Raw genomic sequence first — 13828 nt, 5'->3', positions numbered from 1 at the left:
TGCACAATAGATTCATAAAAATCCGCCCAGATTCCATCCCATGGTGGTTTTGGATGAATCCGTACAAATTGAAACTGAAACAATCCATCAACGGATTTTACACTGCGGAATGGATTTTACAGGTTCCGCCCATTTCTACTCTGTGTTCCTATTCATCTACCTGGAATGTCTAACACATTTACTTTGTGCTAATTTATTCTAATCTTCTCACCACTCCTAGATAAAATAACTCAAAATAAACATATGCTACAGTTTTATAAACTCCTTATAGTTAAAGTGGACAGCTAACCATGGGAAACCTCACTTGACTTTCAAGAGGTTAATCCCAAATTACTTTCCCCAGAGAGCCTAACCACAACCTTCTCTCTCAATCTTCAAAGTGCATCTGAAAACTCACCTGCTCAACAAAACTTTTAAATAGTCTTGGAGGACTCCCTACTCGCTAAAAAACAATATGCTTTTACACATACTGTAACCAACACACTTACAGTACATTTACTTCTACTGTTTCTGTTGGTATACATACATGCCGATTAGAAGCTATTTGGAGCAGAGACTACTTTCTCACAATTTAACATTAATGTCTTGAGGCACTAATCCCAGCCATTTTGTTATATCCCCTGTATTGGTAATATTTTGTAATGTTTGTAAAAAAATGTAAAGTGGTGCATACCTGTTAGTCCCAATAAAAAAATTATATATATTATATAGATGTAGCCAGGTCCTCTCTTACTTTCTGGGTGAAGAGGGGGGGTTGCAGGATTGGTGTTCGTTGTGAAGCGCAAACATGTGAAAACAAAAGATAAATATCTGCTTGGCGTGCAGAGGGGAAGCAGAAAGTTCATTCCAACTGCAACCGAGATCGATTGTGTGATCTAAATGCGTGTAACCATCTTATACCATGTGAGTGTATTGTAATAACTTACCTTTTAATAAAATTTTCTACAGTCTGCACTATGTTTGATTCTTTGTTCAATCACTAAAAGTACCAACGTACATATCTCCGCTGAAGCTGACACACAATTCCACAGCAGCCGGCGAGTCATCACTTAATGATACCATTACGCACATTGATCTATCCTCACTTTTGTGAGTATGCATTTCATAGACCCTGAGAAGACACCCACGTTTGTTATATAACATTATTGCACTCAGATATTTATCTTTTGTTTTCACATGTTTGCGCTTCCCAACGAACACCAATCCTGAAACTCTACATTGAATTGAGAGAGCAATCCCCCACTGGGTCACAGCAGCATTCAACGAATTTGTTTGTATCACTATATACTTGTATTTTATATATTTTTACATGATTGCACTGTATTAACACAGGTTGTTTAATTATAATTAGAGCGCCACTATTGATAATTACTTTTTCATATGAAGAGGGGGGGTGGCTACAGAGGTACCCGGGTGCCGCCAGAGTTGTGGACAGACCCGGCAAGCTGTCGGGAGATGCTCTGGAGGCCACCATCTTAGAAGTCGCGCATGCGCAATAAGAGCCTGGCACATGTGCAGAGGCAAAAAAGTGCGGCAGACATTACCAGAGGCTCCGCACCGCGTTCTGCGGGACAACATGTCCCAGCATGCCCTCAGGTAGGCATCACATAAAGCAGCAAGAGCCAATAGGGCTCCAGGACAGAAAGAGATACATTTGGCACGCTTGGCACCACGAGCCAGTCGGAAGAGGGACCCCAACAGAACAGGTAATATCCAGGGAGCAGTGCTCCCCTGGACTTGGCCAGATTGACCAGATAGGCCCATTCCCTTCAGCTTATGTGTTGTAGGGAAGCCCCTAGATAGGGACGCTTCCCCACTTGCATCCAACAGTCTTAGAACACCGGTGACAGAATGCCACGTGGTGAGCTGCGGCCTGCAGTCTGGGACCAGACCACAGGCATTATAATAGACAGTTACAGGGACACCCTCCAGTGGGAGCTCCCTCAGAGGTGGTTCGTATGCACAAGGAACAGTGGCTTAGTAGAGACCTGCGTCGTGGGCTCATCCTGCAGTCCAATGGATCAAACTTCTACAGTTTGACCTTGTCTGGCCTTAGACCAGAACAGGTACCATGTGCACCAATAGCCACATACACAGTGGGTAGCGCTTCTCCACATACCTTGGGTGGGCTTGGCTCTGTGGACACCGGGTGGTTAGGTGCCCAGGGCACCTCTGTACTTTGGGGGATCTCACCGGGTGTATATATTGTGTGGGTACTGCATGTGCGGCTTTGTGCCATTGTGTTATAGGGATATATGTGTCAATAAATATATATATAGTTATAACAGTGTGTGCCTTTATTTACTGACAGTATTGTTTCTGCAAGGGGTTATCCTACTGCGCTAGGATCCCTCCCAGGTAGAGGTGCTGTGTACCAAAGAATACTATAATCCCAGGCTCCCAGTGGCAGAGGATCAGGCCTCCTGTATGCCAGACAGGTACCCAGCATGCATAGTTCCCTTAGTTACGGGGAAAGGGCGCTACATTTGGAGGCACTGCTTAGATTCAGACCGGGGGTGAACGAGAGAGAGAAGTGCAAATTGGTGAAACCATTTTTGTGCCATCCAAGCAAGATGCCCGCGACTGGGCCTTGGAACTCCAAGAATTCCCCCGTCAAGTGGTCGCAGAGGGAGATTTTCCCACCATCACGCCCCAGCATGACGTCTGCGACCGCCTAAGACAACTCCCCGGTCTAGCTAATGCATGGCACATATGCCGCAAGTACGACCCTACGTATCATTGTAGTATCCTAATAGCTGCTGCCGGCCACCAAATATGTGAAGAGGATGTTCCCGGGCCCTGTATCTACCAGAGGCCCTGCCCACAGTTTGCCCATTCGTATACTCCGACCTACCAACACCCACGGTAACCTTCAGTCTGGGACCCTCATCTTAGTTACCCTAACGAGCTGAAGCTATTCACCCCTCCTACACCCCATGGAGGAAGGGAACTCCAGCCATGTGTTCATTAATCTACCCAGATTTAGCCAGACCTGCGGTAACCAACTCCACTAAGGGTGCCACACTGCTCTGAACCTCCGCAACCCTCATATACCCCCAGAAGGTACAGGATGAGTCCAGTGCAAGCCCAGAGTCTGTGACCTGAATAGACCCAGTCACCTGTCAACTGGAAGTGCAGACTTGGGGATAACACTACCACAGCTTGTGGAAGCCCTAGCACAGTCCTCACAATCTCACAACTACCATAAACTCAAGGCCTTCTCTGGTATATCACCCACTCCCGTCAGAGAAGAAGGGATTGCAACATGGAAAGAACATACTCTAAAGTTACTGGAGTAATGGTTGTGCACCAAAGCGGTAAAAAGGCAGCGGATCATTGAATGCCTAAGACCCCCTGCCTCTACGATGGTGAGCCTGCACAGGGAACAGAATGGGCAAGTAACAGCTCAGGTGCTTGTGGATTTCCTAATTGAGGCCTATGATCTGGAAGATGACGAGAGTGAGGTTTGGGCTAGGTACTATGCTCTCCGCCAGAAAGAAGGGGATGAGCTGTCTGCGTTCATTCATCGTATACAATTAGTACTATGGCTGCTACTCACCTGCAAGCTCATACCCATCTCTGAAGTGGATGAATCCTACCATAAGCAGTTCCTGAGATGGTCGAGCCCTATAGCCAACATATACCCTATAGCCAACATGGTCCGGTGTGCTCTCGTGCAAGGGAGTCCTACTACGTTAACGGGACTATTGAACCAAGTGAAAGTGCACATGCCCAATTGCACACTCCTAAGAAGTCCAAAGATTGCCGCAAAGATGAGACCAAAGGGGCGTCAGCCCAGAAGTCCAAGAAGACAGAAAGTGTTGAGGATAACTCTCCTTCAAAGGCTCATGCTTCTGCATCCAGGATGTCCTGGAGAATGACTCCTACCTCTAGGTTCGATATGAACAAAAGTACTTAATGCTATAACTGCAACTAAGATGGTTATTTCACCAAGTACTGTCCTAAGCCAAATACCCCCACCTCTGAACCCAGGGCCTTCACAGTCCAAATGGTGGAACAGCTCTCAATGTCCTCAGAGAGCGTCCCTGCGCTCGGCCCTGAAGAGGTACCCCAAATTGATGCTTATAGTCGAGTAGGTCCTGCGGCGATTAAAGAGTCCTAGTGGAAGGAATTTACTCCCCTACACTGCTGGACACTGGGTCGGAAGTTACCATTATCTATTGGCCATTTTACAACCTGCATCTGAAACACCTGCCCATGCAGTCGACAGAGAAGATGAAGCTGTGGGGCCTTAGCAGTGAAGACTACCCCATTGACGGTCGGTGTTGTTCAAGTTATATTGTTTTAGATATATAAAAAAAAATACTATACCGTTTGCACGAGACCACAAGACAGCACTCAAGTCGTTAAGGTAGAAAGGATTGTATTATAAGGCAAAACAAGGCACAATATACAGACGTTTCGGTCCACAGAACGAAACCTTTCTCATGTTGGTGCACATGCTATGTATATATATATATATATATTTATACAGACAAAAAACAACAGCGCAGATATAGACAATATGTTGAATATGGTTAGATAAAACCACACTCTCAGCCAATCAATCAATACAAGGTATATACCCTCACAATCTACTAACCCTACAGACTTGCAGCCAAGTTAGGTCTGCGGCTCCACAACGCCGCTAGAAATGTATTGCAAAGAGTGACCTAGGCGCACATATGCAGGGGAAGAGAAGAAAGAGGAAAAAATCATAGGGCAGTATATCAATACAAACAGATAAGAATTCGGTGAGATATGCACTTACACTAGTAAGATCATTAAAGGCCTTTAATCCACTTAGGGACTCTCGAACTCAGCTCCTGTAGTTCGTCTGTTTCTTGGCTCCTGGATCTTTGGAGAGGCTTGTCTTGGAGGCTTCTTGCAGCAATCACGATGAGTCTGTTTTTAGCAGACTGTACCTTGGTGTGGATCTCAAATAAAGGGATGGGTAGGGAATAAAAGGAGATAAAAGGAGAAACATATGTGTAAAACCTTTTAATAAAACATCTAAGGATAAAACAAAAGTATTTAACTCACATTCTATGAGTTAAAAACGGGCAGTAGAGAGTGTTTAGCGAGTCTCTCACACTCGTGGTATAGAACGCCGACTTCCAGACCTCCTCACACCGGCAAGTGCTTCCGCATCAGGTGATCAGATCTCGTACGGCTCTCGTGAGATTTCCCTCTGTGTAATTCACTGCCAATGCTCCGTTCAGCTCCGTTCAGCTCACACTAGGAACAGTCTCTCGGCGTCACTCTCCCTGCTCCAATCACGCTGGCCCTACGCGTTTCTCCACTCGGGCTTCGTCAGGGGATGCTATGGTTACCTTATCCCCACCCTGGGTATTTAAACCTACCTCTATTGACCGATTGGCTGGTATTTCATTTAGCTGGCATATAATTAATTAAACATTTGGCAGGCATATCTAGACCATAGTGACACATCAAGGGACTTGATTAACAATTTAGTCCTATTCAATGGCCCTATATACGCAATACCTGCCATATATAGATAGCAAATATGTGTTTAACTGGAAATCACTAACGTGTTCCGATTTGGGGGTTAATTATATACCCCATCTAAGGATGTTTTTAAAGACTCATACACTTAATGGCAGTTATTGTGCATTTGGCAATTTGAAAGTTAATTTAGTTTATAATACAGAGCACGTTCGATATATTAAATATCTAAAATAAACAGTTTCTATATTGTTTGTAACCACGTTTTTGGAACAACATGAGATACGTATAATAATGCAACCCTATGTTGCCAATTGACCATATCCAGACTTACATTAGTTATTTCTCATAATCTCTAGAGAGGACTTATTAATCTACATATAATTTGTTGGAACATATATTTCCATTATTAGAGAGATAAAAATAATAGATTTTTATTTGTTTTTGTTTAAGTAATAGAGAGGGTTGTTTTCGTAGATTGCATCAATATATATATACATAACGATTTTTGTCCGTCTTATATATTCACCATACTTATTCCAATGTTTAGAGCATATTGGATGATACCTATTAAGGATATTATAATTTATCATTGCTGCCCAAATTATCTTAACAAATAATTAATAAACAAACCCGTGTATTTATTATAAATAACTGATATGTGTATCATTAATATAAAGATTCCTAAAGCATAAATAAATTTATTCAAAGAGTGACTATTACAAAAGTGATATGAATTTATATAAACTATTCCCTTATTTGTGATTACTATTATTAAAATATACATGAAATACATCATATATACTTTATCTTTAACCCATTAATCTAACCAATATATATTGGCCATATTAAATAAACAATATCCAATATGTATCAGATTTATATACCATTACTCCAATCAGGGACAACATTATGATTTGTGAAAATAAACATATGCACCGATCACGTGTTTACGTGACCTAAATCTTTCCAATTTTGTCATATGTATACGAATATTGGGTCTATACATCTCTTTATGCATACGTATAACAGCACCATAATTCCAATTTTAATTGATCCACACTTCGCTATGTCAAGTATATCCAAATTTATATATATATAGCAAATCATTATGTTGGGCTATCCCTATGTATTTATTAGATGAAAAAAGTCAGCTTATGATGATATTGAGAATAATAAAGTCCTTTATTTCGTATTCCTCTTGTGTTATTTCAGATTTTAGAGAGAGGGAGATCAACTACAATTTTCCCCCTCAATCCTTGTCCTTACCGTAAATATATATACAGTTGTATATATACAATTGTAAATGTCCATTTTTCTCTATATAGAACGGAATATCGTAGACTAAAGTACACAATGCTAAGTGGTATCCTTTAAAGTATTATTCTCAATATCATCATAAGCTGACTTTTTTCATCTAATAAATACATAGGGATAGCCCAACATAATGATTTGCTATATATATATAAATTTGGATATACTTGACATAGCGAAGTGTGGATCAATTAAAATTGGAATTATGGTGCTGTTATACGTATGCATAAAGAGATGTATAGACCCAATATTCGTATACATATGACAAAATTGGAAAGATTTAGGTCACGTAAACACGTGATCGGTGCATATGTTTATTTTCACAAATCATAATGTTGTCCCTGATTGGAGTAATGGTATATAAATCTGATACATATTGGATATTGTTTATTTAATATGGCCAATATATACACTACCGACACACTTTATTGAAGTGTGGTCGGTACCGCAAGCCGGGAAATCTCCCGGCTTGCTAGTGGCCGCCCCTCGGCGTGCCGCGCGTCATAGACGCGCGGTCACGCGTCATCGGGAGCGTGCGCCCCCTGCACGCGTGTCCAGGGGCTCCCCGAGGGAGCCCTGGTGTCCCGCGATCGCGGGACAGCGGCAGGGGGTTCCGGGGGACCCGGCGGACCCGGCAGCGGTAGGGAGAGCGCCCCGATCGGAGGGCGCTCTTCCGCTGCTTCGGCGCGCGCCCGTCACACTCGGGCGCGCGCCAGGCTACTGCTGCGGCACAGAACGGGCAAATGCTCGAATAAACTGTGCCGCAGCAGTATTGGTTAGATTAATGGGTTAAAGATAAAGTATATATGATGTATTTCATGTATATTTTAATAATAGTAATCACAAATAAGGGAATAGTTTATATAAATTCATATCACTTTTGTAATAGTCACTCTTTGAATAAATTTATTTATGCTTTAGGAATCTTTATATTAATGATACACATATCAGTTATTTATAATAAATACACGGGTTTGTTTATTAATTATTTGTTAAGATAATTTGGGCAGCAATGATAAATTATAATATCCTTAATAGGTATCATCCAATATGCTCTAAACATTGGAATAAGTATGGTGAATATATAAGACGGACAAAAATCGTTATGTATATATATATTGATGCAATCTACGAAAACAACCCTCTCTATTACTTAAACAAAAACAAATAAAAATCTATTATTTTTATCTCTCTAATAATGGAAATATATGTTCCAACAAATTATATGTAGATTAATAAGTCCTCTCTAGAGATTATGAGAAATAACTAATGTAAGTCTGGATATGGTCAATTGGCAACATAGGGTTGCATTATTATACGTATCTCATGTTGTTCCAAAAACGTGGTTACAAACAATATAGAAACTGTTTATTTTAGATATTTAATATATCGAACGTGCTCTGTATTATAAACTAAATTAACTTTCAAATTGCCAAATGCACAATAACTGCCATTAAGTGTATGAGTCTTTAAAAACATCCTTAGATGGGGTATATAATTAACCCCCAAATCGGAACACGTTAGTGATTTCCAGTTAAACACATATTTGCTATCTATATATGGCAGGTATTGCGTATATAGGGCCATTGAATAGGACTAAATTGTTAATCAAGTCCCTTGATGTGTCACTATGGTCTAGATATGCCTGCCAAATGTTTAATTAATTATATGCCAGCTAAATGAAATACCAGCCAATCGGTCAATAGAGGTAGGTTTAAATACCCAGGGTGGGGATAAGGTAACCATAGCATCCCCTGACGAAGCCCGAGTGGAGAAACGCGTAGGGCCAGCGTGATTGGAGCAGGGAGAGTGACGCCGAGAGACTGTTCCTAGTGTGAGCTGAACGGAGCTGAACGGAGCATTGGCAGTGAATTACACAGAGGGAAATCTCACGAGAGCCGTACGAGATCTGATCACCTGATGCGGAAGCACTTGCCGGTGTGAGGAGGTCTGGAAGTCGGCGTTCTATACCACGAGTGTGAGAGACTCGCTAAACACTCTCTACTGCCCGTTTTTAACTCATGGAATGTGAGTTAAATACTTTTGTTTTATCCTTAGATGTTTTATTAAAAGGTTTTACACATATGTTTCTCCTTTTATCTCCTTTTATTCCCTACCCATCCCTTTATTTGAGATCCACACCAAGGTACAGTCTGCTAAAAACAGACTCATCGTGATTGCTGCAAGAAGCCTCCAAGACAAGCCTCTCCAAAGATCCAGGAGCCAAGAAACAGACGAACTACAGGAGCTGAGTTCGAGAGTCCCTAAGTGGATTAAAGGCCTTTAATGATCTTACTAGTGTAAGTGCATATCTCACCGAATTCTTATCTGTTTGTATTGATATACTGCCCTATGATTTTTTCCTCTTTCTTCTCTTCCCCTGCATATGTGCGCCTAGGTCACTCTTTGCAATATATATATTTATATATATATATATATATATATATATATATATATCATAGCCTCCCGGCAGTTACTTTCTGGGCCTTTCCTCTGTCAGTCATGTTAGTGCAGGCAGTGGAAAGGTTAAATCCATTATTAGGCCTGTGTGTGTGTACCAGCCTTGGATAATGTGTCAGTATTCAAGGGTGGGCTTAGCAACTCTGAGGCTGTCAATCTAAGGGGTGGATATTGGTTAGAACGCCCCTTGCTGTGTGTGAGCCAATCTGTATCCAGCTCTGGCTTGTAATGAGTCAGAGTTAGAGACACTCCCCAAGGATGTTCAAATTGGGAGAAGCCTCCTAAATTAGTTAGTTCAGTGAGACAAGAGAGAGAGTTAGAGAGAAGAGGTCTTATGAAGAAACTGTCTCTCCCTTCCCCCATGCTAGGTGGGAAGGGAGGGGATATCATGCAGCTTAGGCAAAGAGAATAAGAAGCAGGAAGGATGATGAGTACTGCATGAGAGAAGTGTTCCTCTGTGATGGAGTCTGCTGAATAAAATACAGAAAGACATTGCTGTGTGGATTCATGTCTCTGATATGAAGGTGTGTCAGTGGGGGTCCATCCCCTGAAGATCCTCACTGACTGGAGGCAATGCACCATCAGGAGATACCAAGCTCAAGGTAATTTGCCCCCCCCCCCCCCCGTTCCCTGTCCTGGCTTTCCCCACACCACCGCAGAGCCCTCAGCCCTCCTGTTGCCAGCAGGTTGCAGCACCCAGACCGCTTGAGGTAACCAGCAAGGAGCATACCCCCAATCTCATCTAGGGGGGGTATGATAAAAGGGTTACATATTTTTGTACAATACAGAATAATTTTGTATATCATTCCTGGTGTGCTGTCTCCTCATTGCTGGACTTCAATATATATATATATATGTAGCCCTTTTTCTGACACGCTAAAGAGACTACGGGTAACTGCACACACCTGTGGCTCCAGGAGATCTGAGCCTCTGCTAGCTGGGAGCCTGGGGTAACATTTATTAGCGCAGCGCCTCCACTTACCCAGGATCCCCGTGATGTGAGATTCCCCTGGGCAAGAAACATATACACACACATATGATTTAAACCAGTTTTACTATAATGCACGGTAACCTTAGCACTCTATCATTGCAGTCCACACATAACATAACACTTATACTATAACGCTTATCCTTAACTCAGCTAACTGGTAATGTCCTTATAATGTGAGTGGCTCGTCCACGCTCTTAATGAGTATTGTCCTGTACAGTAGTGGCTCAGCAACGCTCTTAATGAGTATGTCTCTGTCCCGTCACCGCGTGCCCCACACACCGTGTCCTTGTACTAATAGAGAGGATTGCTCCGTGTATTTAGGCATTTGGCCACTCACTAGTGTCCCCAAAGAGTTACGCCTAAGGCGGGATCAGCGCCTGTTGACCGGTGTTGGTGCACTTGATGTAAATACCTTCCGGTCACGGCGGTGATCAGTAACACTTCGAAAAGGATCAGCTGACTGTCCCAGAGCTCATGGGAGTTGTAGTTTGCTAACGGAGCCTTTTCCCTATTGGTCCGTCGTTCGCGCGCTTGCACCGCACATGCGCGACCTCTCCGCTCTGTCAGTGCCCTCTGTGAGGTTGCGCAATAACATGACGGCGCCCTATACTGTTGGGCCGCCGCGGAACCTGAACAACTCCCCTCCGAGCCCTCACTGCAACCACCTGAGGTAATTAACACATCCCTACATATATATATATATATATATATATATATATATATTTATATATATATATATATATATATATATATATTACAAAAAACCACCACATAAGAAGTCTTCGCAAATCAGAGACACAGGTGCATGGATAAACAACACCTGAAGGATAAATACGTGAACAAGTCCTATATTCGAATTTCACAACGAGATGTACCTTTAGATGAAAAAGATACCAATATGTTGAAGTACGTTTATGAATAAAATAATTGCGCAAGCAACAGAGGCTACTTACAATGTAGCAGAAATAACAGGCACATCAGTAAATGCTTTCAGATCGCTGCATCAAAGGGGCTGATAATCTCAGGAACCGCTCACTCCGTCTGTGTGCTTGGACGCGGAAGCGTCACTGCTCAGCTGTAATCAGCAGTTGCACGGGTCATCTGATGGTGACGTCACTCCCCTAAACGGGGATACCTCTGGCTCTGTTCACTCGGTGAGATTAGCCACAGGGCTTAATTCTGAGATTGATATAACAGTCCCAATAGCCTTTAAATAAGGCTTTGCAGCAAATAGAAAGACAGTTAAAAGTACTGAATACAACAGAAAATAGGGAGAGCTATGAAGAAATCCTCACCCAACTAGTTTCGTCTGAGTTTAGACTTCTTCTGGGGCCTGAGAAACTGTACACAATACCCTGCTCCCCCCTATAGAAGTTTACTGCAGGTAAAAAGATAGGCCTTACATATAGAAAAATAAAAAGAATGATTCCTGCGCTCCTACTAATATATATATATATATATATATATATATATATATATATATATATATATATATATATATATATATATATATGTATACAGCTCAACCCCGTTATAGCGCGATCCGCTAAAACACGAATTAGCTTATAACGCGGTCGAAGCGTGGCTCCCGAGATTTGAAAAACTCAATTTTGGCTGAGGCTGAGTACATTGATGCAGCAAGGAGTAGTGAAATCACAGGACGAATTGGAGTAACTGAAGGCTCTAAAGAACTTACGTCTAGGGAATGTAATAATTTAGACATTTTTTTACTTTCTCACAATAATTAAACAATACTGTGCCATGTGGAAGTGTTTTTGCGCTTTCTTACAGATTACACACATAAAGCAGAAGCGTATTCCCCATTGTGTATTACCATTTAATACATTTACTAGGTTGATGAAAACCTTAAAAATACACACAAAGTTGTTAAAATCGCATAGTAGAAAAACCTGATAACAGGTTGGAATCTCTGCTCTGCTGGGGCTGCAGGAACACACTGGAACCAGAATTAATCACCTCCCTGCTGTAGGCTACAGTCTGGGATCAGTTGTGATGTTATTCAGTGTACCAGGGGAGCAGGGGATGGGCTCCTGTGGCGCAGTGAAATAGAGCGCACTCGACGTTCAGCAGCTGATGTGTACGCCGACACACAGCTGAGTAGGGGATTCCCAGGTTTTCTGGATTGTGGGGTGTGGCTAGATGCAGCTCGTCAAATGGCGTCAATACCGGAACCACCAATCAGAACAGCTCTACGCGTTTCATCACTGGCAAGCAACTTCTTCAGGAGTATACCGTATACAAATTGACTTTTACTGCTTTCATTTTTTTTTTGCAAACGTTTAACATTTTGCAAATATATTCATGAAAACATTTTAATCTCACTTGGCTCGGACAATTCTCACATATGCAACTATACAGATGAAAGCATCTTACTGCATTCCTTTTGATTATGATTTTTAAAGGCATGGTATCTGTAGCATCACGAGCTTTGATACTAATAGCAATAATGTGCTGGTGCTAATATTCCTGATTAGTCTGTATGGAATCGGCAGATCCCAAACAGACAAAAGGTATTGGGTCAAATTCAAGGATTCCCGTAGGGGCCCAGATAAATCAGATTTCTACCGATGATGGTTCTGAAGCACAAGGGTGGCTGGGTCCCACACTTACTCAGAGCACCTAAGTTAAAGTACCTTCATTTGAGTGTTAAGAGTGGAGTGGACACTGATGGTAGAACTGTATTCAGGTATTTCTGTTATAAAATAGATTATAATATTGTTAATATATGTATGTGGTCCCTGTGCATGGGGACACGAATAAATGACTGTTGTACTACAAAAGTTCCTTGTACCCATTGCTCTACAACCTGGCTACTTTACCTCATCGTCCAGCCGCCAGAATTCACCCTCTTAGTCAAGGTAATCCATGCGGAGTGGCCATATATAACACACCGATGTAATGTCCCTATAAACCAGCCTTGGAGGGTTACAAAGCAAAACACATTTTTACTTTCAAGACTTTCCCACCTTTCCGTTGGGAACATTGTAAATTTCTATGAGCGTTTATTTTTTAATATACACATTATTCACATAATATATAGTAAACAGTGATGACTTATGATACTGTAATTACCATAATATTTTGCTGACATTTATCACCTTTTCCAGACAGGTGTTGTACAGATGTAGCACCTGTTATTTTAATCTCACTTGCGTAATTTTACCACGTTTTAAAATGTTTGCCCAAATCTCACAATACAAACATACGCCGAAACAAATTAAATAATTGTGTTTTGCATGCGAATTTGCTCAATTTTGGTCCTCATAACGCAATTGCATTAAGAATAATGGACACTAAAACTGTAGCTATCTTACCTATTTATATAATTTGGGAGCTGTACAGTACTTTACAGAACAATTTGTGAAAACAATAATTACAAAACACAGTGCAAAGCATGCCAAGGCATGAACATTCCATGCCCAGCTAGTGTATATAGTAAATTATTACAACAATTAAAAAAAATCATAATTATTATACAACTTATTTTGATATAACATGTAATGCAATTTAATGCAACACCATGTTCTTTCCTCTTTCTAATATATATTTATTGATTAATAACATATTTTTACTGCT

The sequence above is a fragment of the Ascaphus truei genome, chromosome 1, assembly GCF_040206685.1.
Source record: "Ascaphus truei isolate aAscTru1 chromosome 1, aAscTru1.hap1, whole genome shotgun sequence".
NCBI lineage: Eukaryota > Metazoa > Chordata > Amphibia > Anura > Ascaphidae > Ascaphus > Ascaphus truei.
Note: the sequence above shows the minus strand (reverse complement) of the source record.